At 45.9% G+C, this 22040-nt stretch overlaps 1 long non-coding RNA gene across 2 annotated transcripts; it reads right to left on the bottom strand.

The window, feature by feature from the left end:
* Nucleotides 1–19372: 19372 nt before the first annotated feature.
* LOC135371662 (uncharacterized) lies at nucleotides 19373–20765 on the bottom strand. 2 transcript variants are annotated; one of them, XR_010415684.1, is made up of 4 exons: nucleotides 20701–20765; nucleotides 20137–20235; nucleotides 19891–19977; nucleotides 19373–19540 (listed from the first exon to the last, which is right to left on the bottom strand). It is a non-coding gene; the product is annotated as an uncharacterized LOC135371662 (long non-coding RNA). The 2 variants fall into 2 exon arrangements; XR_010415683.1 differs by having other exon boundaries at nucleotides 20137–20744.
* Nucleotides 20766–22040: the final 1275 nt, after the last annotated feature.

The raw sequence follows: 22040 nt of genomic DNA on the forward strand, positions 1-22040 counted from the left end.
CTAGTGAGGCGCTCCCCCATGCCTACAATGGTGCACACCAGTGCCATAGCGATCGATCCCGATGTTGGCTTTATATATATGTCGTGAAGATAATGAAGACATGCCCTGATCGTGCTCGCATCTGAATGATCGCGCGTGCTGCCTTCTTCTTGCTGGTCAGAATAAACTCTCGATTGTCCCCGCTGAGTTGCTCCCTCTTAATCCCCGACATAACTGGTGAGGTGCGGGCATCGATCCCCGTAGCAAAAGTCTTAACGACGCACTCGAAGCAAAAGTCTAACGACGCCCTTCATGCTGGCCCGAATCTAAACCCGACATACTTACCTGCCTGCTTCAGTTTCCTTGTCACGAAATCGCTATGACCGCGGATATTGAAAGGCCTTTCTGCAAATTCGAATCGCCCCGGACGATCGCGACGCACTCAGGTTTCTATGGTTGACGAATATACCCAGACGCGACAACGGCGAGGACAGACATGGAAACTTGGAGGATGACACGAGTGACCTTTGGCACGAAACCGAGCACATTTTTTACTTGCTGCCACGTTACAGCATCACTTCAAAGTTATGGCAGCAGAGTATCCGCAGATATGTGCGAAGTTCAAAGATTCTATCTACGTAGATGACCTGCTGACAGGAGCTGACACAGAAGAAGAAGCCAAGATTCTATACGCGGAGGCTAAAACGCTTTTTTCAAAGGGGATCCATGAACATTAGAAAATGGGCATCAAACAGTGCTAAACTCAGGAATTTGTTTGAGACAGACCCCGACGAAGTATCGCCTTATACAAAGGACTCCAAGGAGATCAAGGTTTTGGGAGTCAAGTGGAACACTGAAAAGGATGCTCAATCACAAAGCGCAAGTCAAGCAAACTGAGTGTGTGTCAAAACGGCAAGCATTGCAGTTACTCCAAAGGGTGTTTGATCCTTTGGGGCTTCTGGTGCCTTACACCATCACTGCCAAGATTCTCATGCAAGACATATGGCTGGAGCAAATCGAATGGGACAGTTTACTATCCAGCAAATTAAAGCAACGATGGGACGATTGGTATGGACAAATTGAACAAGCTGCGCTTGTTGAAGTACCGAGAATGTATGGCAAATGGACGGAAACCACACGAGCGGAGCTGCATGTATTTGCCGATGCCTATGGCACAGTGACATACGTCGTCCTACACGGCCCGTTGGAAGTTGAATCGGCCCTCGCCCTGGCGAAGGCAAGGGTGGCACCTCTTAAGGCTCTAACTTTGCCGAGGTTGGAGCTCATGGCGGCCAGTGGTAGCAGCAAGGCTACTCGCGTTTATAACACGAAGTCTAGCGGATATCAAGACCATCGAAAATGCCGTACTGTGGACCGATTCAACCATCGCCTTGTCCTGGATAAAGGGCAATCCTGACAAGTGGAAAGAGTTTGTAATGACGAGAGTGCTACAAGTACGCGAGCACACAATCACCGAGCCAGTGGCGTCATTGTCCAGCTGAAGATAACCCAGCGGACCTTCTCACGCGAGGTATTTCTGTGCAACAGCTACGCCGGCGCGGACTGTGGTGGAGGTTCCAAGCTGGATCACTGCAGATGAACAAAAATGGCCGAAGAAGCGAGGACGTCACGAGCGTTACCGGAGAAGGTACAGAAGAGAAAGTTGTGTGCAAAGTTGCATCAATTGACACACCATCAATAGAGCCTGTCACTGATGCCAAGAATTACAGTAGCATAACGAAGTTACACCGAGATGACGGCATGGGCGATGCGCTTCGTCTACAACTGCAGCTTACGCTTGTCCCATCCTACAGTTGGCAATACGAAACTGCAGCGAAGCACCGAGGCTGACAGGTCAGCTAACGGCTGAAGTGATGTCAGCGGCTGCAACGTATTGGATCAGAACGGCCCAAGCGTCAAGCTTTGCACATGATCAAGAAAGGTTACGTAAGGGCATGTCCCTGAAGCGATCGAGCTTGCTGTACCAGTATTCACCATACCTAGACGAGAACGGGATAATTAGGCTCACCGGCAGGCTTCAGAAATCAAGATCGGCGTACGAAGAGAAGCACCCGGCCATCCTACCAAATGACTCTTACTACACGGAGCTAATTGTGGCAAGCACACAGGACAGTCCCGCACGCAGGGACACACGATACCTTAATGGAAGTACGGGATAAATTCTGGATTTCAAGAGGAAGACAGCTCGTAAAACGGGTGCTCCGAACCTGTACGGTATGCAAGCGTTTCGAAGGAAGGCACGGTTGCGAGGTTACGCCTCCCCTGCCTCAGGACCGTATCACGGAAGCAAGCCCCCTTTTCTAACATTGGGATAGATTTTGCAGGACCGCTGCTAGTAAAAGGACCGGAGAACCCGATGAAGTCCTACATAGCAGTGTGCACATGCGCCACAACGAGAGCAGTTCATTTAGAACTGGAAGAATTTATTGCAAATCTACCACGATATTTGCAGTTGGAACTATTGCTAGGCTTAGTCCTTGTTGTTTACCGGAGGTGTACCCCCTGTATCTAAACTTTGCCTGTAGCTACAGTGTTGAACAGGGCCTCAAAAGATTTAGGGTGTGTTCCGATTGCAGTGGTTGTAAAAAGTTTGTAAATCGGTCATAAGGTTCTCAAGTTACGAGCATAAATGTAACTCTCGTGCGGCGCGACCACGTGGTTTGAAAATTGCACTGTACACTGTCAAGTTGTACATCAGTCGATAGAGCTCGTCGAGTCGAGTTTGGACATACCTTACTTTTTGCAATCGGCTCACTAGTTTCTGAGAAAACAGCCAAAAACCTACAATCACGTGACTTAAGGGCGCCGCCATATTGAAACTGGGCGAAGTTGCCAGAGCACGACCCCGATTTTCGCAAAATAGGTAATTTTCGTCGTAGAGGATGGGACCGGTGGCATTGGACTGGAAATAATTTCCTGAATCCGAATATGAGCTTGAATTCTGGAAATTCCTGAACACAAAATAATCTAGACATCGAAAAGACATTCGGAAGTCCGCAAAAAGAGCCGGAAAAGCGACAAAAAGATTCCAGTGGCTCAGTTTTGAAGCAACTTCATGATGGAAGACCACGGAAAGCAGATAAAGGCTAATAAAGATGAAGAGGGTGACCAAAAGAAGTGCCGAAGGGCAGAACAAGAGGACGGGTCAACGGAAGAACCTCCGTTAGAGGCCATGACCGCTGACCTGAAACAACGGAGTGAAGAACTAAACAAGAGATGACAAAAAGGTTCGGTCAGACAGAGGTCGCCAACACACTTTCGGATTATGAGAAAGTGGTAGAAACACTTAGCTAACGGTTGGTCCAGGCGGAGGAAAAACTCCGAGAAACAGAGACCTGTAGCCAAATAGAAACCAACAACATGGACACCTGGGGAGGACCACCGGCTGAGCAAAACTTCACGACTCCTGACAAGAATCATCCGGGCGTACAGGAGGAAAAATGGCCTCAAGGTGGGGAACCAATAATACAAAAGATTGAAGCTGTAGCTGCGTACCTGGAAAACGCTTATATGGATATAGATTCGCAAATTCTCGAAGACCTCCGACCAACCCTGAGACAAGTGTTTCAGGGATATGGACGCTTGGTTCGGGAAATGGAACTACAGTACATGGAAGAACGCGGTCGCAGAAAGGAACTACGTAAACAGAACGACCTGCTTCGAAAAGAACAAGATACCTTCGACAAGCAAGTCCAACATCCCGGGAGCTAGAGGCCCTACGCGGAGATGGTCAAGGGAGGATGTCGGGAAGAATTTCCTACACCCTTCCTCCGCACTAAAGAAACTCTCATCATAGAGTGTCTCAATAAACAGAAAGTGTCTCAATCAACTCGCTACGGCTAATCAAGACCAGCTTTACCCCCAACCAAATGGGACTCACTGATCCGGAAATCTTCTCTACTCGCAAAAGAGACATTATCATCAAATCAACATCCCGGGAGGGAATCCTGAAACTCTCCGAGGCGATCAATACGAGTGAGGCTCTGAAAAACAAACTCCATCCAAAGAGAGAAGAAAAGAGACGCCCACGGATTAGAATAACGGGAGCAGACCCGGAAATAAAGGAGCAAGATCTGCTGGAGCAGATACAAATACAGAATGACTTGGAGATCGCCGACGACCAGTTCAAGGTTATCATCAGGTTTAGAACGGAAGAAGGACAGGGCTGGATAATCGAGGTTTCAGGCCCAGTCTTCAAACAGATGATGCGTAGGGGGCAAGTGTACATAGGATGGTATCGGGCCAGGGTGGAAGACGCAGTGACAGTGCGAGGATGCTATAACTGCGTGGACTATACACATGAAGGACGAAAGTGCAACAAGCAGAGTTCTGGCACTTGCCACCGATGCTCGCGCCTCCACCCAGGACCCTGCAACCCCCAGGAAAGGCCCCACTGACTGGCTTGCCAGCAGAATAACTTCAAATATAAAACAAGGTTCAATCTTGTACACGAGTTCGGCACGCCTGCACTGTAAAAAAACTACCGTAAAATTTACGTATATTTTAATGGCAGCTATGTTGCCGGACTTTTCCCGTTAAATTACGGCCACTTCGGAAGAAGTACTGCCGTTAAATTTACAGTAATTTTGATGTAACCAGAATGCTGTTTTTTTCCCGTGAAAATTACGGTGTCTTACAAAAAACGCAGCCGTAAAATTTACAGGGATTTTAATGGCAGCTATGTTGCCGGCTCTTTCCCGTAATTTTCACGGCCACCTGAGAGAGTCGGCTTTTGTTTGAAGTGTGGAGTGGATTAATTCCCATAAATTTGGGAACAGCACCGAAGGATGTGTAATTGTGTTTGTCTTCCTTTTATGGTATTGCAAGTCATGCAGTAATGTGTGACACAAGTCATAGAGTACAGGACTGAGCATTTATTGTACATACAGAGAAATGGTGAGAAATCTGTGACATCTGTTGAATCTGCAGCGATCAAAAGAACATCTTAGAGTTGCAAAGTATATTAAGTGTATCTGGTTACCAAGTAAAACGTTCCCTTACACTTGTGCTGTTTTCGACACAATCCCCAGAACTTCTTCATAGGTTCTGGCTTCGTTCTTCAGCTTGCTGCCCCTGTAGGGCTGATCCACAGTATACTCCTGTAAGAAAGAAAATGCAGGATATGTGGTACGACAGTTACTACCATTCAAATGCAGGTCCACATGCACACACTTCTTCACATTACACATTCAGTATGGTGGCACTAGTACAGACACCTTTATGGTGCTGGCTGAGTACTTTCCAATACAAGCGAAGAAATATCTTAAGGTCTTATACTGGTCATAAAGACCTTCACTCATACTGGGATACTACATATATCAATTTAAATATTGTTAGATATTGATGATTTCATGTGGAGTGACTGTGTGAAGACGCAATTATCTTACAGTGTTTGTCGTTATAGATGTGGCCTAAAATTGTTGAAACGAAGAATATGTTTGGTTATGTATAATAATAAGCACGCTTCACTCGTATAATCACAAATGTCACTGAGATTATTCCAGGAAATACATCCCAAGCAATTCAACAGGTAGTTCCAATCACAAAATAGGTTTTAAATGAAAGAATCAGCAATGCCATCAGTGAAGCAAGTACAAATTTTTACCTTTGATGACTAGTGACACGGGTGATGCATGCAGGCATGAGATGGTTAGTTCATGGAAAATCACTGCACTAATCTCACCATGCACCAGAGAATTGCGTGCTTGTGTTTTGTTATAAAATATGTACCACATAAATTCGCTGCACCCTAATGTCCTTCATACTGACACATGCACGTCCCTCACCTGTACTACTCATAACCGAAAAAAAGGGGGAGAGAAAGCACACAATTTCCATGTTAAATCTAACACTGATTTCTTTGTTCCGCACACATATCATGATTAGAGCTACCTCCCCGTTTGCCTCGCATCCATTTTACCCTCTGTATTCGTACAGCATACTGCAGTTATGTCGCACAAGTATAACATTTTGTGATCAAAATGGGCTTTCTGTACCACTCAGTTTTTAGACTGTAGTCATAACAAAGAAAGAACTTTGTAATGCTTCTTGCATTCTGGATGAATAAATACTATGGAGAGCAGAGCACAGCACCGCGGCGCACCAGCATACAGAGGGCACCACACTTTCTTACTGCTATGGAGAAACAGAAGCTGGGTGATTTCACGTAGGATCAGGCAGGGTGGTCTGGTCAACCTTTCCATTTTTTTCTTTCAAACATATATTAAAGCCTCGTCCCTAGGAAGCATACTGGCACTGAAAGTAGTTGAAAATAATTGGTGGTTATTTTTCAATGAATTATCATTCAGATGGGGGCATTTCGACCATTGCACTTCGTACACAGTTTAAGAGGACATATCACATACGTCTCAACTCAAAAATGAACTTTTTTCTGCGATAGATGGCGCCACAAGTCGGAGGAGTGAGGAGGGCCCTCACTCCTCCGACTTTGTAAGAAGTCCATCGCGTCTCTGATTGGAGGACACGACAAGCCCACGTGACAGGCGGAGACCTATGAGCTGGGTTGTGTTTCCTTTATTTTTAGATTTTCTCCTTTCCCCGATTTGCTTTTGCGCGGTGGATTTCGTTGTCTCGCGTTTGCTGTTTACGTTTTACTGGCATTTCTCGAACATGCCGTGTGACTCGCGTACCGCCGTTACCACCTCGCTTTCTCGTGGATGAAGATTGCTCTGATCGGTAGCAGCGGGCTAAAGCTTTTCACCCGATACGCAGAGACTGTCCGTGGAGGTGTCTATTCGTGATATAGTAATCGTAGTTTTCAGTTTTCGTGGTGTCACAGGATCACGTGTCCCTGAGAGTATCGGGGGACTCCAGTTGAGCTGAATAGCGATTTTTGTTAGAGGCAGCAGTATCCAGAAAGGACGCGGGGTTGTCGACGGTCATATGACACTGCAACATCCCGTTGCAAAACATCCCTGCTTTTCTTGCCAGTGACACTTACGCTGTTGAACCATGACGTTCGTTGCTGTCGATTGGTGTCGTGAAAGCGCTCCCATTATTTCATAGTAGAACTCAAGGCCGGTGCGCTCGCACAGGACTGCTAGCAAATTTCGATAGGGTTTCGCACTCCCCTTTAGAGCATTGCGCGGGCCTTGTCGGGCCGGGCTTTACGTTTTTCGCACGTGCCCGTGCCAGGTTCGGATTCGACAACACATGGTGCGGCATGTACGTCAACAGACTTCATGAGACTCGACAGCTGAATGTTTGTGTCGGGTCTCGGTTCTTCTTCTACATAGGGGTTAGGAGATGTCAGCCAGATGGCTACGGCTTGCTACTCAAAATTCCACACACATGCACTCACACACGTTGGGGCCCACAGGCGTGGTGGGCGCGTTTGAACAGCAGAAGGAGCGTCCTTCAACAAAGCCAGAGAGGAGCAACCGCGTACACACGACACCGCTCTCTCCGTGAAGCAGAGTGAGACGCTGATCAAGAGGAAAGCCGAAGTGCGGAGTTTTCAGGCGTAGTGCAGGCAGGGTTCTGCACGACACGCTCTATCCTGCGGTGCGGATCCCGGTTTGGAGTTTCCCGCGGGTAGCGGGTCGGTTGCGGGTGATATTATTGACACCCGCGCGGGTAGCGAGACTGTTGCGGGCAGCGTTTTTGGCACAAGCACTGCTGGCGGGTCGGCCACGAACAAGCAACGGCTACAGCAACAACAACGAAGAGAAAAGATCATACCAAATAATAAGTAAACAAAGGCGCCGCAGCCCCTGCTGGTCGGGTCCGGTTGGGTGTGGATTTCATTTTCTGGTAGAGCGCGGGTGGCGGGTCTTGTCAGAGGATTTAGGGGTCGGGTATGGATTTCACCCTCAAATAATGGGTTGCACGTCATACGGTCCAAGTGCCCATTTCGTCGAACTACCAAGTGTCCGTCTGGCTTACGCGAACATTTGGGAAAACAAAATGCGTGATAGCGCTTTTCTATAGAAACGGCTGTCTTGTCCCCCGTCCCGAGTTTCTTCAGCTATCAAACAAACCAAACAGTGCACGTATGCACAGGTCATGCGCATTTTGGCACTGTAGTTGCCTCTTGAGAAGGGGTAGAGCACTGCATGGGCCGGATTTTTAGGCCCGTGCCCTGCCCATACACCAATATTTCTATACTGAGGCCCTATCCAAACCCACCTCTGCTCTAAGTGTTCCCCAGGCTCGCAGCGGGCCCGATGGCCAGTCCCATTTGTCCATTCCAATTTTCTTTCTGTGTTCTCGGGAAGGATAGCTCCATAACATACCCGAAAATCGTGCCAAAATTTTGGCGGCGATTTTGAGTAAATGGCCGCCGGATTTGGCCAATTTCGTGATACAGTGTGCGTGCAGACGGCAGGTATCAATTTGTTACTTCCTTCACTGTATTATTGTTACTTTTTTATGGGGTTTAATGCTAGCCGGGCCTTCCTCAACCACGATAAAAATTTCATAATTCCAAGATAAAGCAACCTGTCTTCCAGTCTGTTCAGGCTGACGTGTTGAATTGTTTGTCTGAATATTCGATATTTCGGACGCGACTGTTTATCATAGTGTAGTTTGCATCAATTGCGGACTATCCGATTCAAAAATAAAAGAAAGTGTTTATTTCCGCGGCAATCGAACTATGATTTCATTTTCACCGTCAGAGATTGCAGGCGAATTTCCATCCTTTCCGCGGTGCATATACAGTTCATAAAAGGAAGCTTTTGACCGCTCGATAAATAATTTGTTGTTTTTAGTGTTTAAACATATGATCGTCCCACTACAGCGAAGGATTCTTAGGAATACATGCAGAATGCTCATGACAAATAAATCCGGGTTTGGGTAGCGTGCCGCGAAATCTTGTGGCAAACGTCCCCACCCTCACGGTCATCCCAATATATTTGGTTTGGCTGGTCCATAAGGCCCTAAACCAATGTGCAAAACACCACAAACGCATTTGATTTCATTTATATTTTTGCATGCGGTGGGTTTGTTGTGTGGGCCCCGTCACAGAACATCCGCGCTGCACGAGCGGGCTGCCAAAGGCTTGGTGGTCGCGTCCACCTCAGCGAGCAGACGACCAGACAGCTGTGGAGAGGAGGACTACGCAACGGCGCCAACTGCGTCTCGCGCACGGCACAGACGCACGCATGGTTCTCCCTTGCAGCTTCTTCGGAGATTTACTTGTTTAGCGTTCAACTGACTTTGCAGTTCGCCGCATCACGCATTGTGATCCCAGAGAAACGTAAACGATGAAAGGTGCGTTGGTTGGCAGTAGCCAGCTGAAGTTTATGACGCGCGACAGGTTGTTCGTGGACTCTGACGTGGAAATCGTCACTTTTAGCTATCCCGGAGCTACAGCGGCCCGTCTGAGAGAAAAAATCCATCGACTGCACCTAGCAGTAGACTGGATCGTCATGTATATCGGTGGCAACGATATCCAGGATGGGAAGAGTGCCGCAGCTGTTTTGCGGGAAGTCTCAGTAAGTACAGATTGCAACGATTTCAATCTCTGTGCTGCTAAAACCCATTTCCTCTGACACGCCAGGGAAGATTCATTTCCATGAATTGTCTTCTTTCACAGGATACCGTTGAGGTGGCGAAAGGCTACGCGGAGCATATATTCCTGTATAAGCTGATGCCACAGACAAGGCGGCCTGAACTTTCTGGCACAATTCAGGGATATAACGCGATGCTGCGCACGATTCCAGCTGTCCGTGCCGGTGACGCTACGGTGTTGAGCATTGACGTGAGTAGTCGCTTCTCGAACGCTAACTCTGGAACTTCCTGGTGGTCATGGCAGGTATTTTATAATGCTAGTTAGTTTTGGAAAAACAGTGCGACAAAAAGTAACTGGGGCAACCTTTGTGGTTCTTGAATTACAAACAGGTGATGGTCTTGATGCGGTACCTGTTTGTAATTCAAGTATGACAAAGGTAGTTTCCAGTTGCTTTTTATCGCGCAATTTTTCCGAAAATAAAATGCGTACGAAGTACTGGCACATGCCTACCAGGAATTCCGGTTTATTTGTATTGCTGTCTTTGTGAAGTGCTGTTTGCAAAAACATTTCGTATATATGTTCAAATATCTTTTCCAGCACAAGGTCTTTACCAGGAACAAGGAGGTGAAAGAGGGGATGCTTTCACGGGATGGCTATCACATTTCGAGGGGACGGGGGTTATCGTGCCTAGCAGGCATCCTCCGCACAGCCCTCGTGAAACGCTATGGACGATGGCTGAAAGCACCGGGTCCGCGTCGTGGCATCGTACTCAAGCCAATGGAGTCGTGTGAAGAATGTCGTGCTAAGGGACACCCCACGAGTGCATGCAGGCCTGTGCGCTCACCATTTTAGCCGCCATGTCATGACGACACGAACGATATTACCACCATTACCTGCTGTATTATAACAACCACGTCATCTGATCCCCAATCCTATGCTCACTTCTGTCAGCAGCAGCAACGTAGCCAAAGCTTTTTGTAACCTGTTGCTCCTGCCATCGCATACTTTGTCCCATGATTAGTGTACAAATGCCCCACATCTTACACAAGACCTGCCTGATAAAATTTTGTAAACAACTATCATCATTCCAATGGCGATTTTGTAATGGCTCCATGTCGTCTGCCAGCTTCCGGCTGGGCTGTCTGCTCGTTACCCTAGGCACCCTGAGACCAGTAGTTTCCTTAGAAGTTGGTCCAGGGCACATATGCCCCCCTCCTCGTGATATTTCCTGGAGCAGAAACTCTAAACACAGCGAGGTGGTGCATGATAATGCGTGTGAAATTTGAAATTGAAAAACTACTGCGTTGCTTGCCACTATGAGTGCGAGTCACTGATGCCCACTGTAGCCTGAATGAGATGGCTGGGTATTTTCCTACGGGTGCAACTCGTGCGATATGTTTTGGTTAATAAAATATATTCTGCTTCATAGCAAGCTTTTCAAGGGAAAAAATGTATTTCTCCTCAAATTCGTATTGTGGTCCGTACAGATGTGTTTGCAGTGTTCCCCCGGTCTCAAGTTTTTCTTCAGATGAAATCTGGTCAAGGTGACCAATAGCCATTGTTAGTAACCACTGGTTCACAGATTCCTGCAAGCAGAAAATCCTAGACAGCCAGCACCCGAAAGATTAAAAAGAAATCAGTAGCATGTGTTCACTATTGGTAGATTGGAGATATTTTATTGAAGAACGCAGCATGTATACATCGTCACATTTTCTGCATTACTTATGCGTATCAGCTCATGCTTGTAGCCTCAGAATGTTCATTCGTGGGTACAGTATCCAACAGCATTTCATCATTGGCGATGTGGCATACACACATAATGAAGTACCATACAGTCCGCTGCATGTAGGCGCACTTTGACATGAAGGTCTCGCACATACGGCATCAACATATAGCATCCTGGTGGACACAGCCAGATTCATAATATGGGAATAGTAAAAACTTGGAACGTGTTACTCAGCAACGAGTTTCCTTTTTGAGCAATGAAGTAGCAACTGATAGTTGCTTTTGCCATGCTTGTCAGTTGGCAGCTAAGGCCTCAGAGTGTGTGTTTATGGAAAAAAAATGTCCAACAGGGCACCATTCATCATTGGCCACATAATGCTGAACCAGGTACAACACTGGCAAGGGCAGGTGCTTCATAATCAGGGAGAGGGTGGGAAATTTTCAAATGACAGATAAAGACAGTAACACTTAGGAAGTTTGACCTTTGGGCGTCTGGCCATCATATTTGCAGTAGTACTGGATACCTGAATCTGAAAAGGCAATTTTCATATGTTGAAATGACACCCAAGTAAAGGCAAGATGGCAAGAGGACGTAACGCAGAGCGACATGTTGGGATGTTGCTCGTGCTCAACAATGCGGGGAACTGGCGACAGTTGGGAGACAGCTCTGCACAATTATGATACTTACCGACCTTGTCAAAATATCAAAATGGATTCATACTCAGGATGTTGACATCTGAACAGGCTGGTGGAGCTTCAAAAGTGCTAGGAATACCATTCATGTTTCTTTCCACAATTTTCATACACTCAAGCCAAGGCAGAATACCATGATGGCCTCACACATATAGCATCAACGTGTGGACGTGTTTCAACCATGCCTGGGAAGAATGACGGTTTGGGGACAGCTTTGCTATATCTTCATACACTCAAGCCAAGGCAGAATACCATGATGGCCTCACACATATAGCATCAACGTGTGGACGTGTTTCAACCATGCCTGGGAAGAATGACGGTTTGGGGACAGCTTTGCTATATCTTCATACACTCAAGCCAAGGCAGAATACCATGATGGCCTCACACATATAGCATCAACGTGTGGACGTGTTTCAACCATGCCTGGGAAGAATGACGGTTTGGGGACAGCTTTGCTATATCTTCATACACTCAAGCCAAGGCAGAATACCATGATGGCCTCACACATATAGCATCAACGTGTGGACGTGTTTCAACCATGCCTGGGAAGAACGACGGTTTGGGGACAGCTTTGCTATATCTTCATACACTCAAGCCAAGGCAGAATACCATGATGGCCTCACACATATAGCATCAACGTGTGGACGTGTTTCAACCATGCCTGGGAAGAACGACGGTTTGGGGACAGCTTTGCTATATCTTCATACACTCAAGCCAAGGCAGAATACCATGATGGCCTCACACATATAGCATCAACGTGTGGACGTGTTTCAACCATGCCTGGGAAGAATGACGGTTTGGGGACAGCTTTGCTATATCTTCATACACTCAAGCCAAGGCAGAATACCATGATGGCCTCACACATATAGCATCAACGTGTGGACGTGTTTCAACCATGCCTGGGAAGAATGACGGTTTGGGGACAGCTTTGCTATATCTTCATACACTCAAGCCAAGGCAGAATACCATGATGGCCTCACACATATAGCATCAACGTGTGGACGTGTTTCAACCATGCCTGGGAAGAACGACGGTTTGGGGACAGCTTTGCTATATCTTCATACACTCAAGCCAAGGCAGAATACCATGATGGCCTCACACATATAGCATCAACGTGTGGACGTGTTTCAACCATGCCTGGGAAGAACGACGGTTTGGGGACAGCTTTGCTATATCTTCATACACTCAAGCCAAGGCAGAATACCATGATGGCCTCACACATATAGCATCAACGTGTGGACGTGTTTCAACAATGCCGGGGAAGACGGTTCTACGGTTGGGAGACTGTGCACCATTCTCATACTTAGATCCTCACGTGCTGATGGCTGGATTCAGATTTCACACTCTTACGCCATGTTGAAAATATGACAAGCATCCCACGACTAGTCTGTGGATTTATACATAGAAATATATTAATACAAATATTTAGGAAAATTGAAAAATATGCACAGATATGCACAGTCAAAATGGAAAAAGGTAACTTAAATATGAAACACAAACGTGAAGATATGCAGCCTGAGCCAAAGTCGATATGGAAAAACATTCAGTAAATTATGAAGCAAAATGGATGAATATGCATTAAAACACGTGGCAAAGGTGGAGCCGCACAAACTAAATGACACGTAAATCCACAGTCTAGCCATAATTACAGAACAGCGGCAGGTTAGTTATCTTTACCAGTCTTCCGTCTCTTTCTGGATGAATCGCCCTGATTGGAAGTTGTTTTGGCGGCATCACAGAGCGAGGCAACCTGATGGTCACTCTTCTTGTTATCTCTGAGCTGCAGCCCACGGGACTGACGAGGGTCAACCAACTCCGGTAGAAGGCTATGCGAGTAGAACAGTTGAAGGTGGCCAATCATTTTGCTCCAGAAGCCATCATTTCTCTCGATCTTCTGGACAAAAATTTCCTCACCAGAATATACCACAAAAAGACAAAACTGACGTCGAGTGATGTGGAGCTGTCCCTGCACCTGATAGTGGTAGTCATGGTTTTCCTTCAACGAAATATTACCAGAGTTATCAATAGTGCAAAAGGTGATTTTTTTTGCCCGCACTCCCTCCACAGGGGTAAGGGACCGAGCCGAATAAGGGCACTTCACTTCCACGACAGTGTCGTCACCGACAAGCCCATCAGGTGTTGCAGCAAGGTATGCAAACTCCTGATCAACAACAAGGCCGCATGGTGAAACAGTCACCCCTAACTCATCCTGCAGCTTAGCAATTGCAATGGGCTCAGTGTCGCGACCATATCGGAGAGCCTCAGTGTCAAAATGACCATAGAGCAAGGAACGAACAGTACTTGCACTGCTCGTTGCCTCTCGCATCTTGCATACCTTGCCAAAATTAGAAGCGGTGAGTCGCTTTCGCCTCTCCTGCATCCACAAAGTTCTCCCTTCTTGACCTCGAGTATCAGCCTCGAGCTGCTCTGCATCTGGTTGGGAGAGCACAAGGGAATCCTTGTACGCCGCAGCAGCTTCAACATAGTCATCGTGGTTCATGTCTGGAGCATCCACTATGGAACCATAGTGGTTGTCGCTGGAAGAACGCTTGCAAGGCGCACCTTCAAGTGAACGCTTACAGCGAGCAGCCCCAGAACTCCGATGCCTTATGCAAGCAGCACGAACAGCTGCTTTACGCTTCAGCATAATTTTTGCATACTTCCCAGGGCTGGTGTTGTACACTGCCTTATGTACAGCACGATGGTACTGCTTAGAGTTGAAAGACACGACAGCTCCTGAAGCCCGCATTCCGAATGATCCCCTCTGGGAAAAGTTTATTCTTTTACCGCCAGAAAACTTTGCAACGAGAGAATTGAAATGTTCTGCAGCATTATTGTTAACGTCAAGGATCAAGCTGCTACCATTGTTTGCCAAACGACTCATTGCTACAAGGATTTCATTGAAAAGTCCGCATTTCCTGAGCTCTGGGACGTGATTGACTTCCCCTTCTCTTGGACCACTGCAAAAGTAACCCGCACATTTTGCGTGGTCGCCGAACACATGGAGTGGCCCATTACGGATATCAGCCACCAGGTTCCGAATCTGATCTTGTTTGCTGAACTCAGCCTGCTCTTTGCGATAGTGAATAGCCCTAGCAACTCCAACTCTTAGTCGAACAGCATTATCCAGAAGTAGCTTCTTCAGCGATGGGGGAATGGGGGTTGTTCTCTTTGCCAAAGCAACATCTCGAAGACGACTTACATAGTTTCGAAGAAGGTGGTTGCGACATTCTATCTTCTGAACTACCTGATGCTGGTACGGTGCAGCTTCAAGAATTGACTTGTATGTGCTCGAATCACCGTCAGCGATCAACTGCAAGTACTTTACCCCGTGCAACTCAATGCTGCGCCTGAAGCCTTCAACGACGATATCCTTCTCCATACTGGTAGAGCTGCTGTCCCAGTTCTTGAAGCACAGATGCTTTTTTGGGCTCGACCCTGACTTGCAACTTGCGCACAGTGTACAAAATTTGTTCCGGACGCCTAGGAACAGTACTTTCTTTGTGCGGTACCCAACAATTACAGCCTGCAAAAACGAAAAAATGTCAGGATTGTATTCCACAAAACTCTACCCCCAATGACAATGTTTCCAGGAATTATGCATCTGTACGCGTATCGTACAAACTAATGCCACATGATGTATACCACTCTAGTAAGTGTGTTTACCAAAAGACAGCAGTGCCACTACTAGCACCAGAGGGGTCAACTTTTTCCTCCAAATAAATGCTCATATTGTTCTTTCCACAAATGGTGGGCACAGACTTCCTGTATATCCCGTCTGCCAAGCGGTGTGCAAGATAAATCCTCCTTTTTCGGGCACCTTTATTTAGTGTAGATAACAATATTTACTTACCAAGCCAGAAAGAGCGTCGTACTTGTTCTTGTATGAACGTTTGCACCAAGCACCATCGGCAACGACCGTAATTATAGGAAAACCGTCAGCATCGACGTCCCCAGCCTCCCTAGCTAACCGAGCTTCCTCAATGCCTGCTTTTCTTATTTCTTCCCAAGCTGTTTTGTCGATTCCTTTAGCAACAATATCCTGATACTTACTGTACGTGCTACTAGCCATGCCGGGTATGTCCAGAGCACCTAGGAGCTCGAGAAGGCCTGAGAAACCAGAACCTATAGACACGATACCGTTCACTGCTGAGGAATTGACGTCCATGCGTTGTTGGACAAGTTGATCAACTGGTGCCTCCGTTGTGACTACATCTTTCCTCAGACACATCCTGCACTTCAAACTGAAAGAGCTACACAGACCTCGCCGATGTTCTGATACAATTTCCATGTCAGCCAGGCCGCAACCAAACGGACTATGTACCGACAAACTTTGCAAAGACGAGAAGAAGTGATCAATCTCCACTATACGCCGACCATTCACACTGCTTGTGCGCTGACTCTGTGTCTGGTGAACATTGCCAGTATCGAAAGATGGAGATCGACTGGGTGTAACAGCGGCAGTGATTGGAACGGGACTTGCTCTGGAACCGGCAAGCTCGTCACAACCTGAACTGCAGGGGACTACATTATCTACCTCAGCTGAATCAGCAAATGATGAATTTGAAGGACGAATTTCGCTTGTGCTCGAAGCGAAACAAGCATTCCGACCGGCATCACTTACAGTTTGAGGAACAACACTACCACCAAAGGTTGAGCCTACAAGGGTATCTGCGCGATGTGGAGTCGTCGAAGTGCAACGATCACTCGGAACAGCACGGCTGGAGCATCCTGCATTACCAAAATCTCTCAAATCCGCAGGCTCCGTCACATGCCTGCCTCTACCACGTAAATTCGCAAAGTCCTTCTTCTTACGTTTCCGTTGTCCGTAGACGTGACTTCGAGCCATAATGGGTAAATACTATGAACACGCAGAAAACACACAAGGACAGAGAGCAAATGAACAGGACAAGAAAGTGAAAAAAACGCGTAACTTAGCCACGAATTGGTCACTTCAGGACGAACCGAAACCACGGACGCCGATCAACTGCTGCGCAATACGCGGAGGTTTACAGGCGGAGTCCGTTCGGGCGCTGCGAGCGGACGGCGCCATCTTCCGGAATCAGTGGTAAACGCCTTGGATGCATGCCTGTACTCACTTTTAATTCTTTTTCGAAAAAACAGAATGCTAAAAACACACAAAAAACGTGTGATTTGAATCCTGAAACATGTCCCCGGTTAACCTCAGAAGCGGATTGTTTTTATTTCCTTTCATTTATTTATTTGGATTTTTTGAAGCTGTAGCGACAAAATTCGTTTCTTTTTCTTTTTTTAAAAAAAATTACAACGCTAGAGCGATATTTCAGTTCCCAGAGTTAAGAGGTCTTGACGTCACCTTTCCGATGAAAGTTTCCGCATTCCGATCTGTCTCGTAGTTCAGCCACAAAACCTACGCAAAGTTCACATAGAAAACAGAGTGGTTCCCACCTTCAGGGGTCCGTAAAAAAAAATTACAACGCTAGAGCGATATTTCAGTTCCCAGAGTTAAGAGATCTTGACGTCACCTTTCCAATGAAAGTTTCCGCATTCCGATCTGTCTCGTAGTTCAGCCACAAAACCTATGCAAAGTTCACATAGAAAACGGGGGGTGGTATGTCCTCTTAACGCCACATATCTATTTGACATATTCAGCTGAATTTGTTTTCAAGTGTTGTGTCAGGTGGGCAGCACTGCGTCCTATGCTCTGAGAATCCTAAGGTTTGCCTCTGAGGAGATAAAAAATCGCAAAGTTGCCTCATATGTAAAATATGATATGTTTTGAGAACCTCACAACTCGGCCCCCACTTGTGATGCTTGAAAATTATCTACATCATTTTGTTCGTTTCGAAATGACCTTTCTCCGCATAGCGAGTACATCGTATCGCGAATTGCACCCCAACGGTCTTTTTGTGAATGGTATCTACGGAAAATGCGTATACTCGACATCGCACATACCATATATTCCCACTCGTAAACTCACAAACGTTCTTCATGACGACTCAAAACAGCACATATAAAAAATTGCTTCAGACATGGTCGAAATTACTTTGCGAATGACATTGAGTTACAAACGTAACTTCGACCATCCCTGAAGCAAATTTTTGTGTGTGCTGTTTTGAGTCTTCTCGGAGAACGTTTGTGAGTAAAATGAACGGTGTCACGAGTGGGAATATATGGGATACACGCTGTCGAATTTACACATTTCTCGTAGACATCCTTCATAAAAGGACTGTTGGGGCCGTTGCCGTAATTCACAATGCAATGTACTTGTTATGCGAGGAAAGGGCATTTTGAGACGAACACAATGATGTGGATTATTTTCTGGTATCTCAAATGGGGGACGAGTTATGAGGTTCCCAAAACATGCCATATTTTACAAATGAAGCAACTTTGCAATTTTTTGCTCATCAAAGATGCACCTTCTTACAATCTGCAGAACTTCGTATGCAGTGCTACCCATCCCAGACAATACGCGGATAACAAATTCAGCTAAATATGTCAAATAGTTATAAAGATACTTGGCGTCAAACTGCATAAAAAGCGCAATGGTCGAAATGCCCACATCTGAATGATAGTACATTAAAAAATAACCACCGATTATTTTCAACTACTTTCAGCGCCAATATACCTCCTAGGGACAAGGCTTTAAAATATGTTTGAAAGAAAAAAAATGAAGAGGTCGACCGGACCACCCTGTCTGATCCGGCGTGGTCACCCAGCTTTCAATATATTAAGATATGGAGCTACACGTACTAGCCAGCTACCAGTAGCTTTACGCAACGACTTTATTTCCGACAAAAAATAAGGAGAGGGACATCGAACATTATCCGCCATGCTATGCACTTATTGCCGCAAATTCTAAGTGGGTAAGAAGGCGCAATTTCAATTGCAAAGGAATGCTAATGTTCAAGGGTGGACAAGCAGCATGCCAACCCAACAAAATACCCTAATTCCATGTGAAGTTATAAGGGACACCAGCTCCTTATGTTCTACCTTTCGAGACATTGGTGTGAAATTTAAGTTATGAACACAACAAGCATGCGTTAGAGTCACTAAAGAACAGCAGTACAAACGGCTAAATGAAATAAGCCGGAATAATATCAGTTTCTAGTTGAAATGTGCTCCTGCAGAGTGCAGGATTGAAACGATAAAGTGATGCAATGCTGATTGATGATAAAAACTGAAATACTCACTCAGCGTCACGAGAAACCATGCAAAAGAGATGCCCCCTACTGGATCTTCTTGCAGAAAGTGATCCAAGGCAAAGGGTGTCTTGGATGCCTTTCCACACGACTTGTCCAGGAAGGATGGTGTGCACAGAAGTGACCATCTCTGCTGGAACAGAATGGAACCAAACAAATTATGCAGGGTCAAGAACACGTTAAACATGTTCAACAATCACGACATCGTTCAAGTAACACCACATTGACAAGTCATACGCATATGAAGCACATGATATGTCATACATGCATGCTCTTAGATCTTTTCACCTAGAATAGAAAATTTACAGCAGAGCAGTTTAGCATTCAGTATCTTGAAGCACTGAAATAGGACAAAGAAGTAAATCTAACACATCAGCAAGATAATTTACCTCCAGGTTACATCAGTGGGCATATGCGCACGGAGCTTGCTCAGCTTCTTTTAGCCGGAAGCAGCTTCAAGTAACGGTGACTGGAAATAGTACACAGGATCATTTCCTTTTTCGCGTGCAATAAGGCGAAAGTACGTGTCTTCTGGGAGTACCCCAGGCAAAAATTTTTTTAACTGGTACCAGTTGAACTGTGTTATCGAACAGGGACCAGTGCAACCGGTTCCAGCTCAACTGGTCCCTGTTCGATAACACAGTTCACACAGTCCCAGTTGCAACTGGTCCCAGCTGAGACTGGGACCAGAAATCAGTTGGGCCAACTGGTTTCTGGCCAGTCCCAATCTGAACTGGTTTCTAACCGGTCGCAGTCTCGACTGGAGCTGGTTGCAAACCTAATTGTTGAACTGGGACCAGTTGAAGTGGCTTGACTTACAGTGGCCTGCTCGGACAGAGGCTAGCTGGTAGGCAACCAGTGCCACTTTGCAGGATCGCTGTTCCCAGCAACGACAGATCCAAAGAACTGCAATGCAAAATTACATTTTATTTGTAATCAAACATTGCACATATTCTAATGTACATGTAGCGTAACTATAATGTAATTAACCAAAGCAGTAGAGGAACTACAGAGTTACATGGAATAGATAATATTTCATGGCTGATGGGTCCCTTGCTCGGCTACCTTGTGGACATCTTGAATCATTCAACAAAGTACATGAGATGCTCTTAATAGCACACGATGGATCGACATTTTCCTTTGAGCCCAAGCAGCTTAAGGTTTCTGGAAAGTTGAAAAGACACAAGTAAATATTATTCAATTGCAACATGAAATTAGAGTGTGCAGTTAATTTGAGCAGTCGTGGCCCCAAAAAGCACGCAAATCTCTCAACATTTCTGTTGTGGAGTAGTTGGACATATCAACTAAGGGATTCGCCGGCTTTCGGGGGCAATGAGTACTACTCATTGCCCCCGAAAGCCGGCGAAGCTCTTAGTTCTACGCTAGTTCGAGAACACCCGTGGTGTGAAGGATCTAAAACACAAGCATGAACGAAGAAATACAAAGACAAAAACACGAGAATGAAACAAGTTGCTGGTAACGTTAACTAGCTACTCGTACATGTTACTCGTAAAACGGCATGCACATACAGGTGCCACGAACCTGACGCGGAACAAAGAGATGAGGTTCTAGTAGAAGTAATATTTCTAAATGGTGCACAAGGGAAAAGCACTTAAGCATAGTACTCACGATAAAGCGGTATCCACAGTTGTAGTCCAGCTGTAATCCTATAACACCCGCCCGGCCGCTGGCGCTCATTGTACTGTCGCACTGTCGTAACTTACAGACAAATCCTTTCGATTATAAAACCAACGCCTGTGGCACACATCACGCTAATAACGAGAAAAAAAGCGTTGTACAGGCAAGCCGCTAAGCAAGCGACCGTTGCACAGTGAATGGAATGCATCATTCATCACGGGAGCAGGAACGCACAAAATACAAATATAAGAATTCCAAAATAACATTTGTTAACGCTAATGAAGTTTTCCAAAAATTGAAATATGATTTTTTTCTACTAATAAAATTACTTTAACTTCGCCTTGCAATCTTTATATTAACATGTCATGGCACTGAAACCGAAACTTCCCCCAAACAGGTAAACTGGTCCAGTTCGAACTGGCACCACCTCACTTCCAGTTGCTCACCAGACCAACTTCAACTGGTACCATCTAATAAAATATAATGCATACCAACACTGTGCCACCATATGCATGTATACATGTACAGCAATCAGCCATTTATTAAAATTCACTGTTCCCAGCAAGCGTAGCACAATGTCAGATACTGGAATCCTTGTGAAAGTGTGGCAGACTACCGTAATATCTACAGTCATTTGACCGTAATCAGAATTACGGGCACACTACTGTCTTATTTACGTGATGACAGTCATAATAACGGCATATTTCATTGGTGCCGTATTAATTACACTACTTCGACCGTATTTCCAATTACAGTAGCATACCTGTTCTTTTTACGGCAAAAAATAGATTTTGACCGTAAAATTTACGGCAATTTTTTACAGTGTGACTGCCCGCTCTTTCGACGGTCGTTGAACTTCCTGTATAGCCGAATCGACTATGGCAACTAATCACTCCCTACACTGTCTTCAGATCAATCTGGGTCGATCAAAGGCAGCAGCCCTAATCCTAATTCACCAAATAACCAGAGAAACATATAACCTAGTGTTAATACAAGAGCCATATGGCGGATATTTTTACCTTTTGGGATTACCGCAACATTACATAACCATAAGGGTGAAAGAACGCCCTCGAACTATGATACTTTTTCGCCACAAACTACTTAACCTATTTCCCACACACGTTTCACGTGATATCATCGCTGTCAGACTTTCTAGCGATAAAGGGATTATCAGGGTGATCAACGTCTACGCGCCACCACCCCCAACAAACTTCGTTGCTTTGAACGAAATACATCCTTTCCTAGGCCCTCCCACAGGCGACACAATAATATGTGGAGACTTCAACGCTCGACATGAGCTGTGGGATCAGCAGGAAAGTGATAACAGGGGC

This window comes from Ornithodoros turicata, unplaced genomic scaffold, assembly GCF_037126465.1.
Source record: "Ornithodoros turicata isolate Travis unplaced genomic scaffold, ASM3712646v1 Chromosome12, whole genome shotgun sequence".
NCBI lineage: Eukaryota > Metazoa > Arthropoda > Arachnida > Ixodida > Argasidae > Ornithodoros > Ornithodoros turicata.